Source organism: Ambystoma mexicanum, chromosome 1q, assembly GCF_040938575.1.
Source record: "Ambystoma mexicanum isolate Mex_15411 chromosome 1q, UKY_AmexF1_1, whole genome shotgun sequence".
NCBI classification, from domain to species: domain Eukaryota; kingdom Metazoa; phylum Chordata; class Amphibia; order Caudata; family Ambystomatidae; genus Ambystoma; species Ambystoma mexicanum.
This window is the reverse complement of record NC_090922.1, coordinates 370,180,764-370,193,953: the sequence shown is the minus strand read 5'-3', so window position 1 is coordinate 370,193,953 and position 13,190 is coordinate 370,180,764.

The following is a 13,190-nucleotide window of genomic DNA, read 5'->3' as shown; positions in this document are numbered from 1 at the left end:
CTCTTTTAACGCTTGTAGTAAGGGGCATGTGTATGCCGCGTAATCAAGGATCCATGCTCGGCAATAGTTACAAATGCCAAGAAACTTTTGCATGTCTTTCACAGTTTTTGGGATTATTGTTGCGTATAGCAGCTGCTCTGTCTGGGAGAATTCGCTTCCCATCTTTTGATATCAGCTGTCCGAGGTATACAACCTCGTTGAGACAGTATTGCTACTTTCCTTTGTCCACCTTGTACCCCTTGGTAGCTAGCACATTCAGTAGTGCTATCGAGTCTTCTCTGCACTTTTCTTCTGTATTGCTGCAGACGAGTAAATCGTCTACGTATTGGATGATGGTATTCTCTACATCTATGTTTCCAATGTCCTCACTTAACACCCTGTTAAAAATGCTGGGGCTTTCGCAATACCCTTGTGCGAGTCTGCGATGTTCATACCTGTTGTTCCCTAATGTGAACGCTGTCAGGTATTGGGATCCTGGGTCGAGTGGTATGGAGAAGAAAGCATTCTTGAAGTCAATTACAGTGAAACATGTTGATTCTTTTGGTATGCTGCACAATATTGATGCCGGGTTAGGCACTAATAGGAACTCTTATTGAATGACGTCATTGAGTGGGCGGAGATCCTGGATCATCCTCCACGCCCCTCCTTTTGCTTTTCTGATCAGGAAAATCACTGTATTACATGGGGAGTTTGATGGCACTATGATGCCTTGTTTTAGGAGTGCATTTATGGTTTCCCTAATTCCCTCCTCTGCTTCTCTTGATATGGGATATTGCTTTACCCTCGGCAGTATTGCACCTGGCTTGAGTTTTATTTTTATTGGTGTCACCTCATGCAGTAACCCTACATCGTGGGGCCCTGTGGTCCAAATTTCAGGTGCTACCTTTGCCATGTCTTCCTCAATATAGTCAGTGGGGCATTAATGCTAGCCATGAGTGGGTTGTGTACCTCTCTGTACTGGATCATAATATCACATGGTATGGTTATTTCCATTATTATTTCTCCATCATTTTCACCACCAGTGAATAATTCCTCGTCTGTTAAATCTCGTAGCATTATGTTTGGGTCTATGCATAACACAGTTCTCCACTCGCACCCATGAGCGTCCAGTCCTATGACCACAATACGTTTGCTGGATACTTGAACTGCCTCGATGTCTATGGACATTATCGTGCCTGTCACAACATCTGTGTGTGCAATTGGGCGGAATATGAAATCTAATGGTGTTCTCCATTCTTTTCTCATTATCTCTTGCACCGCTCGTGCTAATACCTTGATGCCATAAATAAACATACTTATATCAATGGGTATTCCTCGCACCACAACTTTGTTAATTACTGTGCTGATCATCAACATAGCTCGTAGTGGGCATACTCCTGGGGTTGAACACACTATTCCTCGTACTGTAAATGAGAAGGTCATATTTAATTTGCTTAACAAATCTCTCCCCAGCAAATTGATTGGCGTGTCTTCGTGGTACAGTAAGGGTGCGCGCACGTTTTTTCCCCCCCACCGTTATATCAAGATCTTTAGTGTAAGGAAAATTTAAAATAGCGCCAGAGAACCCCTGCATCTCTAAATTCCTGCCTGAGAGTGGAAACCGCCCATCCATAATACATGATTTCTCCGCTCCTGAATCTACCATAAAGATAAACTGCTTATTTCCTATCTCTGCCCCCACTAGTGGTTCCTCTTCTGCACATAAGGTGGTGGATAGGACTGGACACGCAAGTGTTCCCTGTAGGCTGTCCTGATCTGAATGTCTTTCTTGCCCTGGCACTGAAAAGACATTGTCTCCAACCACCGTCACGCCACGGTATGGTGCGGGCACACCGTTTGCGGCTGTTGCATAACAATTATTGTTTGCGTTTCCTACTGCGTTTTGTCTTGCCATAGGTTGTGGTGGTGGTTGCTGTCCTTGCTGCATCTGAGGTTCGTTATAGCATTGGTCTTGCTGTCTCCCTCCTCCCATCGGTAGTCCATAGGATCTACCTGGGTGTGGGCGCCGCCAACCTTGTTCGTTCTCCATGGGTTGTTGTCCCTGGAAATACCCTGAAGGCCGCATTCTGCAGTCTCTGGAGTATTGTCCCCATCTCCCACAATTCCAGCATGACCCTGGTGGTCCGCCTCTCATTCCTTGACCACGAAATCCTCTATTCCCCATACCTCCAAACCCCCCTCTCTGGCCATGGTACCTACCTCTTCCTCTTGCTGGTCTTTCTTGCCACTGTTGTCTACCGTACTGCTCTTCTCCGTTCCACTGTCCTTGTCCTCCTGTGGCCCACAGTGCCGCTATTGTTGCTGGTCTGTTTCCCGCTCCTTCATCCCCCTTGTTTTCTCTGTCTGTGGCTACGGTGGCTGGCGTTGACGGCGGCGACCTTCACTAATTTGTTCTGTACCAGATTCGCCTCGTCTGCCAGCCTTTTTTGTGCTATCTCCTTTTCTCTCTCTTTGATCCTCCTGCAGTGGTGCACAATTATGCTCTGTATTTCAGGCCAGCCCTTGGCTTCTATCCCAGCTATTTTGTCCAAGGCCTTCTGCACCTCCTTCGGGAGCCCCTTTTTAATGATAAAATAAAAGAAGGCGGTGGACTGGTTCTATGCCGTGCCAGTTTCGCTTCTCCATGAATCCTGCACCCGCAGTATGAATTGCGTAGGATCCTCGTTCTCCTCCATTGTGCACTGCATCACTAAATGTAAATCTGGAATATCTGGAAACTTGCATCCCATACTTGTGCTCGAACGTTATGAACGCCGACCCATCGTGGCGGTCACAACTCATCGTTACTCCGGGGAATCCGGCCTTTTCCCACACTGGGTCTGCTTGGTCACCAATTGCTGACACTAATAAACTTTTCACATCCCCTATCGCTAGCGGCACTCCTGCTGTGTTTTTCTCAAAGGCGTTTATCCATTTCCCAGCCCCTCCCGATAGTGTGGAGGAGGACCTTTAGCAAGTTGTTTTTATCCATTTGTGCCCATGGAATGTAGTGTGGCCTACCTGCTCCTTTATGTACCAATGGCATTTGTAACTTGTGTTTCTTTCCTACCTTACTTACCGCACCTTTCTTTATTTTACTTACCATCAAATGTCCCCCTCGCTCTCTTAGTCTACCCTGCCATAGTGGTGGCAATGGTGTATCTGGGTAAAGGCGGTTTGGCAGTGGGGACCCGGCCTCGGCAGCTGCCTCTTCATATTCGCCTAAGTCACTCCACACCTCTTCTATTTCTGATTCTTGCTCATTGTTTCCTTCACATCCTTCCCCTCTCTCACTTTCTGGGGTGGGTGGGCGTATAATCCTCACGGGTTTGTCATTTAGATGAAACAGGAACTCCCCTGACCGCCACTCTTTCTCTTGCCCTTGTGGTATGCGTGTTCCTTGTGATGATACTGATTGCGCTGGCTCTGAGATTGCTTGCGCCACTTCCCCTGCTGTGCTCAATGTTGGCGTTAGATCCACCATGTATAATGGTGGCACCTCTCCTCCCCCTGGCAGCATTTGGCCTCTATCGCACAATGCTCTTAGCAGCGTTATTTCCATCTGTGCATGCGCCCATTACACCCTCTTACTCTTTTCCAAGAATCCTTTCGTACCCAGAAAAAGAATGTTGTAAATAACTACTCCGAGTCTTCTCAATATACAAGACTCCTACTATTTTCTCTGTATCTTCACTTATTTATTCTGCACTGGACAAGACAAGGCTACGCGGTGCCGCCTTCTACCCCGTTCGTGCTAGGATACCACTTCTCTTTTTTCTCTTCACTTCTTACAAAAATCTTATGGCCATATAAAGTCCAGATAAGAAAAGCCTCATCATCACTCACACAGGCCCTACTCTTCCCTATAACCCATTACCACCTGTCCTCCCCACTTCCCCCTTACCTATCCTTCGTAACCTTTGCAACCGGCACTCACGTGTTCAGTCAGGTGACTCGAGGGTCGCCGCTTGCAGTCTGACCCCAGTCAGGCTCGCACCCCAACCAAGCCGTGGCCCGACTCGGCGAGCAGCTTTTCAGTCGGGTATTCGTCAACTGGGAACCCTTGACCCTTCTTTGTAGTGCGCACAGGCTGGTCGGCCGCGGAGGCGATGGTTTTGCTGGGGGGCAACCCGGATCTCACCGCACGGCACCGGCCTCCAGGCACCTCTCCGATCACGTCGCAGGGGGTCACCAAATGTTTGTGCCCTCCCTGACTTGTACGTGTAAAAATTAATAAAACAGACACTCCCTGGACAGGGAATAAGGCACAAAAGAGCAGGCTGCGAGAGTTCAAGGAAAAGTTTATCTAGATCTCTGAGAGCGCTTACAGGTTACAACACATTTATATAGGACATTGACATATTTAACATATGATGCTACGTTGGACCTGGATTGGTCACCCAGGGTGGTGTCTTAGGTGTGGGCATCATCTCTTCCTCCGGGTTGGTTGCTTGGTTGGCGGGAGGATTGACATCAGACATCTGTACTCCGGATGGGTGAAGGTCAGGTCGCTGTGAAACACAATGGTCACTACCTACGCTAAGAAAATACATTCTAAACATTGCATGCACTAAATAATGGTTGATCAAAAGACCCTCAGTAGTGTATCATGTCATTGTACAAATCACTCAAGGATCTATATCATCTATAACATTTGGGTTATACAGGTCACAGGTTTACGGGTCTTGACCACCATAATACTCTCATTGACCTGTGGGGTTAGTTTCACAAGAATCTCAGGTATGTGGCATTTGTTAGTATTGGGCATGATATACTGCAGCAGGGGTCTAATGTTAGTTGAGAGTCTGTTGGGTTAGCTTCATAGCATGGTCAGCAGTCTGGCACATGAAAGGAATGCTTGCAAGGACACAGGGTTAGAATAGCAATAAGTTTCAACTGGCGAGGGTAAGAGGGCATGGACACTTTTGTGGAGATGGACGGGCTATGTGCTTGGCTCATGTTGGTTCAAATGCAATACAGTGATCTCAGAGGAAAAGAGATGTGTTATATTTATTATTTGTTGCAAGCAGCTCCGGCTTCAGCGTGAGAATGGAGCTGCAGAGTTTTCCAGTTGGAGTGGGAACGAGGGTGGGGGCCATGTGCTCCAAGCTGCTGCAGCGGGGAAAAGGGAGAGAGGCATTTTGTACTATCACAGAGAGGCCTGGTCACCAAGATGGAGTCGAAAGGGGGTACAAAAAATGGATGCCCCGTGTCCTGCTCGGTGGTCCCATCTACACAAATGTAACCCAAAGTTAACATTGCATAAGGGTGAGGGGCGTACCCACCACTAGAGGCACTTGGTCCGAGTTTTGTACTGAGAAGTGATGGCAGAGAGGGGCCCATTGGCCCCTCGCTCCCACACACCGGCCTCGGATCCTGTTATCGGGAAACGCCAAGTCCCTGCCGTAGGGGGAACCACGGCAGGTGCTCATAATCAGGGCTCCCTTCATAGAATTGGATCATCACTAGAACCTTCTGCAATAAACCAATCAATGATAGTTCTATCCCTAACCATCATCTTACCGGATCAAATTTTGCAGGTTATTCCTGCATTACATGATTGCGGAGCTACCAGGAATTTTTTGGATGACCAAGGGGCACCTAAAAATGGGATCGCTAGAGTTACCAAATCTTGCGCTACTCCTATTCAAGGGGTTGATGGGAGCCCCTTAAGCTCTGGGCCTATCCGGGAACAGACCAAACCAGTGATATGCATGATTGCCTCTCATAAAGAAACATTGGCCTTCGATCTGATAAAGGCCGCTCATTTCCCGGTAATTTTGGGCCTTCCAAGGTTACGTACTCATTACCCCTTTATAAACTGGAAGGCAGGAACTCTTTTTTTTTAGGTTCAGAATATTACATATCTCACTATCTTTATCAAAATTCTGTAGGCGTGCAGATTCCTTCTGAGGTAGACGACACTCCAGAGGTTCCTTCCATTGGCCAGTTAGGAATGATCCCAGAATGTCACCAACAATATCGCAGAGCCCTTTCGACACCCCAATTTACTACGCTACGTCCACACCGGAGAGATGACTGTCACATAGAACTTCTCCCGCACAAACCGATTTCGTTTGGACGGATGTACGTACTTTCCCAATGAGAAAAAACAGCTCTCAAAGACTATCTCCACTCGAACTTACAGAATGGTCTCATAACTGAATCTAAATCTCCTGCTGGCGCCTCTCTATTTTTCATTCCCAAGAAGGACTCGGAAGAACTTAGACCTTGTATCGATTATCGAGGACTCAACAAGAACACTATATCTGACAAGTATCCCATGCCATTGATCAAGGATATTATGGAAGCGGTTCGAGGAGCTGCTCTTTACACCAAATTAGATCTTCGAGGGGCATATCATCTGATTCGAATTGCTCCTGGTGACGAGTGGAAGAGTGCCTTTCAAACACCAATTGCTCATTTCCAGTACCAGGAAATGCCGTTCGGCCTGGTAAATGCGCCAGCAGTCTTCCCACGATTTATGGATCACCAATGCAGACATTCTCCTCCACTTTGTCATTATTTACTTAGATGACATTTTGATCTTTTCTTCAAATAAAGACGAACATATCCATCATGTCAACATCGTCTTAGACCGTCTACAGGCCAACCGACTATACTGTAAAGCAGAAAAATGTGAATTTCACCAACCACAAATAACTTATCTAGGATTTGTTTTCTCTGCTCAAGGTATTTCCATGGACCCCAAGAAAGTGTCTGCATTCTTAGACTGGCTGTCCCCGACTACCATCAAAGAAGTCCAACGATTCCTAGGTTTCGTAAACTTTTATCATAAATGTATTCCCTGCTACTCAGAGACAATTCTACCTATAACCAGACTGCTAAAGAAAGGGGTACATTCTCCTGGGATCTACAAGCTCAACAAGCCATTGAGACTCTGTATTGTCCACTCCCGATCAATCCCGACAATTTATCTCGAAACGGACGCCTCTCATCATGCGTTAGGGGCTGTACTCCTGCAAAAGGTCTGATCAAGGGGAAGAGAGACCCGTTGCCTATCTTTCAAAGACGTTTAACTCCTCAGAAGAAAATGATTCTGTACTCGAAAAAGAACTACTAGCTATTAAAAGGGCATTTGAGGAATGGATACATCTATTATTAGGCTCACCCTTTCCAGTGGAGGTCCGTACAGATCATCAGAATCTCAAAGTACTACAACAGGCTCAATCTACTAACAGCAGACAGGCACAATGGGCTCATTTTTATTTACCGTATCTGATAGAATTCACCTTCCTGCCAGGAAATAAAAATCTGCGAGCAGATGCTCTGTCTCGCAGGAACCCGCAAGATACCAGATTCTACTCAGAAAGGATGTTTAATAAGGCCAAATTAGTTGCAGTAATCTCCGATTTTCTTCAGCTCCTCAAACAAGAAACGTTCCAGCAACGGCAGTTATGTGAGGATCTTGCTTCTACTCATCGCCTCACTAAGAATCAAGATTTGTACTTTTATGCCGAGCAAGTACTTGTTCCTTCCCCCTCTCTCCAAACGGATGTTCTCCGTATGTGTCATGACTCCTGGGCCGCTGGGCATCAAGGTATTCAGACCACCCTCGATCTTGTCAAATGGCATTTCTGGTGGCCCGATCTCCAATCGGATGTTCGTGACTATGTGACTGTGTGCATTACGTGTATTCAATCTAAAACTACATGTGCTCTACCGTATGGCCTACTAGTACTTATGCCGATTCCGGAAAGAGCTTGGCAAGTTATATCTACAGATTTCATAGTGGATCTTCCATCTTCTTCTCAGTACACCACCATTATGGTCACCATTAACTATTTCATGAAATTGGCTCATTTGACCCCTTTACTCAAAATCCCAAGGGCAGCTCAGATGTCCAAGATATTCATCTCAGAAGACTTTTCCCGACATGGTCTCACCGATACTATTGTATCAGACAGAGGGCCTCAATACACCTCTCAATATTGGAAAAGGGTATGCCACATCCTGGGAATTAAAAGAGCTCTTAGTTCAGGATATCATTCCCAGACCAAGGGGCAGACTGAACGCCTCAATCAGACGTTTGAAGGCTAATTCCGTTGTTTTGTATCAGCCGCACAGGACAATTGGGTGGATCTTTTACCTTTGGCAGAATATGCGTACAACAACGCCAGACATTCATCTCTCAAAACCAGTCCCTTCCATTGTTCCTATGGGTATCATCCTTCCTTTATCCCTACTGTGTCATCAACTTCCTCCAGTTCTCCGGGGGTGGACAACCTCATAGCTGATATCCAGAATGTACACCGGATAGCTCGTTTATCCCTGCAAGCAGCACGAGACCGAGCTAAACAATATGCCGATAAACATTGCCGCGAGATGCCAGCTTTAAATGTGAGGGACAGTGTCTGGCTAGCCTCGCGATTTCTCCCTAGACATCTAGTTCCCTCCAAATTATCTCCTAGGTTCTTTGGTCCCTTCAAGTTAGTATCATTGGTAGGTTCTGCCACAGTTCGCTTGGCTTTACCCTCTTCCTGGTCTCGAATCCATCCAGTTTTTCATCTTTCCCAGATAAAGTTATCAGTGAAAGACTGTTTTCTACGGACTACCAAGGGCTTACCTCCCCCAGTAGTGACTGATACTGGAACTGAGTATGAAGTGGCCAACAATTGTGATTTTCGATATCATAGCGGTCGCCTCCAATTCCTCATCGATTGGAAGGGTTATTCCCCGGCAGAGAGAACCTGGGAACCGGCCTCTGGTGTTCACGCTCCCCACCTGGTGCGATGATTTTTCTGTCTCCATCCGGGGAAGCCGGGGTCTCCACCCATGAGGAGGGGGCATATTGTTACACCATTTCGGCGTTGGTCACTTTTGCAAAACAGACGATTGTGTGGATCGGTACAACGAGATTCATTCAAGATGGCCGCTAATTTCGCCTGCTAAACAGGTTGCACCAGTCTACTTACATCATGTTCTATACAGACGCGATCAGCTGGTCACGTGACTTCATTAAAGGACAGAAGGAACTCACTTCAATGCGTTGCTACTGTGTTACGTGACGCTCCGTAAGTTTGTTTCTAGGTTACTGCCTACTCTCACTGTTGTGCTCGTTTTTTCTTTCCTAATTCCCCCTTTTGACTAATTCCATTCTTAGAATTCCTCAGCAGCGCCTTCTTACCGCTGTGCTCCTGAAACGACGTTCTTTTCCTGCTCACATTATACCCAGCGATCCAGACCTATCATCCAAATGAACAACAAGTATTAGGAATCCTGTCCTTTTAGATAAAGTGAGTTCCCTCTCTACTACCGATTACTTAGATTCCCTTCTCCTCTCTCTCCCCGCGATTAATTCTCTCTCTTTTCTCAGGGACCTCACGTTCCTCACTTTCCAAGACGTAGGAGCTGTTGCTTGATCTGATTTGACTCCGCAGCCATACTTAAATCCAAACCCGTTTAGGAGTGATCAGTAAGTGGAGATCTGCTTCCCTTTACTTAAACCTTCACACTTACCTCTCTTTCTGCTGTATACTCACCCGTCCTATTTTCCTTCTGTCAAATTTTTGCCACAGTCTTCCCGTGATCCAACGCCCGGAGGAGTACGAGTACTCTCAAGATCCATTTCTGAATTCATCCATCAACATCGCCCAGGGTTTGCTTCCCCAGAGGTTTTCCGTGGGGGTTGTGCACTCTCCCTCGCTGGTCATTCTGTCCTGGTGAGGGGAGGCAGGATCCTCCAGGAGGTCCTTGCTTTCTGCATTTGCTGTTCCTCATATCTGCTGTCTGACCAGGTTAGTGCTTGCCACTTGGTATTGAGTATTAGAATTATTGCAGACATAATTAACTGCCTAATACAGTCGGTTATTGCCTCCACTATCAGATATCAACAATACGCAGTTAACACTTTCACTACCAGAAATCATTGTTTTTGGTAGTTTTTAGACCACCCAATGTGGAGCACACAACACTGCATTATTGCTGCTTGTGTTTGCAGGGATACTAAGTATTATGAGCAAGAGTTTGCCATTTTTGAGTATACCTCAGTTAGAGGAATTGAGCTGCTATTGTAGTGTAGTATGCCATAGTTGTTAGGTGGGAGCACATGTTTGAATGTTGTCCTGTCCCGCAAACAGGCTGAATGCTCAAGGGTAGGTGAGGAGGGGTATGAGATAGCTGCCAACCTATTCTTTCTAGGGAAGTGTTTCTCAAAGGATGAATGCTCAGTCCCAGACAACAAATGCTTTCTCATCAGATAGGGAACACATGCATTATATTTGTGAAGGCCAAAGGAAGAGGTGAAATTAGTTCTCAGGCAGCCACAATGTGAAATGGGCTGAATAATATGGAGACATTTGCAAAAATGACGGTCCAGGAGCGGTGTTCAGCAGTGGTGCTGTCACATTTTATCTAGAAGGCCATTCATTGCCGGGAGGTTACTACAAGTTGTTGTAGCAGTATTGGCAAGATTTATCAAGATAAGGAGCTGCATAGTGAGAATATACAGCCAGTGTAAATGGGAAATTAATAGAGGAGGTGTGTGCCATTTTGGTTTGTTGCTCCTTGGTCCATCTGGGTAGGACGTTGCAGCCCCAATTGTCTGAGGTAGCATGGTCCAATTAGAATGAAGCTCATTATGGAACTGTATCCCCGAGACGGGATCGGTGCATTTATTTGCTGACCAAGCGGGATCAGGTCATGTTGGGTGGGTGGTGTTCCTTTTTTGTGAAGAGAGGGTAACTGCCAATGGTTTTTGAACAATATCTAGGGTTGTGTAGGGGACTAGTGAAGACCAGCCAATGATCATGTTAAGACGATGTTTTTGTTACATTTCTTTTGCAATATGCTAATGTTTTGCTTGTGGGCATAAAATGTTCAGCCTGTATTGACCGTGTTCAAGTTGTCTATGCAGTTCATCTTCCCGGGCATGATGTATGAATACATTTTGTGTTTTTTCCTGCAAGTAATGACTCCTTTCTGAGTTCTGTGGATTACTTTTCCCTACTTTTAGACCTGTGTTCGGAGCACCCCCAGCACAACTTGCATAATAACAAAAGGGTGGATCTTTGCAGAGGTTCACTAATTATCATTCAATCTTACATAATGCACCTGTGCCAGTGTTTTCCCATATGCTGTTCCATATGTTATAACAGTTTCTAGTTGAAAAATGTGTTCCCTCAATTAAAAAGTACAAATGCACACGAATATGCAAATACACCACCATTTGGTTTGGAGTGGGACAGAGTTGCCGTGTTATGCAAATAAGTATTGTTCGGACTAAACATGGCATTTGGTGTTAGAGAGGATTCTCACAACCATGTGTTCAGGGTGTGTGGGCACATTTCAAAACCTAGGAAAATTGTTTACTTTTTGGTTCACCTATTTGTGATCGAGCATTCAAGCTCAACTCTCAGAAGGAAAGCAGAGCAGATAAGAATGCATGGGCAAGCCATATTACTTGGATTAAAAGGCTGTACATATAAAAGTGTTATGAAAATATACTTTTTTTTAAAAAAAATAATATCTCATATAAGGATAAGTAGATGTGTTGAGGATGATTGCAGGTAAGCAAATTAGGTTCAGAAAGACATTAGCCAGAAAGAAGCCAAAGAGGGGCTAAAGAGCCAGGGGCTGATTCATAAAAGAAATCATCTCCTTTAGTGTGTTTTGACACATTTACACTCTTCCCAACAACCAATAAAGTACAGAAGAGGACATTATGCACACATTTTGAATCAGCCCTGTGTGATTTCATAGGGCTAAATGAAAAGGTATTGAGAACATGGCCCTTGTATTACCTTTTTTTGTGAATAAGGTGCAATCATGCATAAGTGACACAACCAAATCAGATACATGGTATGGTTTCCTTGTGTGAGTTAGTCGAATTGTCAAGTTTATAAAAAAACTGTCAAGAGGTCTGGTTCCTTACAGATCTCTTTGTCAGCTAATCCATTGTGTAGAGAGTGCCACTTATTGGTCAACAGTGTCTTGAATTCGGCTTTTGCATTCCATTATTTACCATAATCGTGTCAAGTCTAACTAAACCCAAAATAAAACCTAAAAAGCAGACAACCTAGAGGTGGCAATTACCCTTCCCCGCAAGACCCATAATATTACATATGGCTTTTAATTGTAATTTTATTGCAAAAATGTACCTGGACCCGGAGGAGGAGAAACTCTTTACCAGACATTTTGTTCCTACAACAGTATGAATGACATACTGATGCTGCCATGTATGAATAGGACTACTGGTTCAATGAGAGGGTTGAGGATCTGCCAGACACAGGCCAAATTATCAAAGCTTTGCCTGTGTGCAAAACAAGCGGAGCAAATGAAGTTGGCACCAGTTTTGCTGTTTATATAAAACAGAATTGAGCAAACAGGTTTAACAGCAATTATATTATCTAAACATGTTTTCATCTGGGCAAAATTGGAGCAGAATATTTCATTTACTATGTTTGCTGTGCAACGAGAAAAGAGTTGTAGTATGCAACTTTTGTTGTATGTTTTGCAGCATATTACAAAAACAAGTCTGATTATTTTTTGCCCTAGTGCAAACATGTTTTGATAATATGAATTGTGACAAAATGTACTCCATTTTGTATTACCAATGCAATTCCTCACTTTTTAGAACCAGTACAATTATATAATCTGGCCCCTGGAAAGGACTGCATAGGCAACTCACTGATAAATCTCGCCTTCAACTCTGCTTCCATTCCCGACTCCTACATCTGCTCTCAGTGGTGGAAATGAAGCTGATAGGCCTGTCAGACTGCCATGATCCAGTCTGGAATCTACGTGTAGACATCTTTTGAGTCAAGATCAAGTAAACTATGGCAGACCCGCAGAGAGAAGAAACCTAATGGATAGTGCATAACAAATGCTTCTTTGAACTTCCCGTCGTCCTCCCATGTGCCCCTGTGAAGTGTCCTACAGGCCGCTGCACACCTAACCAAGGGTCTACGCATTTACAACCACATTACCTCGACGCTCATGGACCTCCACTGGCTCCCACTGCATGCACACATCACCTTCAAGTCTTGATGAATCGTCTACAAAGAAGTCGCCCCTCAAGTCACCCAGCTACCTCATGGAGAAACTCAGTATCTCCAGTGGACAGCGCACCTCCAGAAGCCAGAACATGTGCAGACTTGATTCCGCCGCTGCAAAAGGAAAGGACCAGAAAACAAGCCTTTCCTGCCTAAGCCCCAGGACTATGCATCCTCCTCCCTGTCATCAGACTCGCA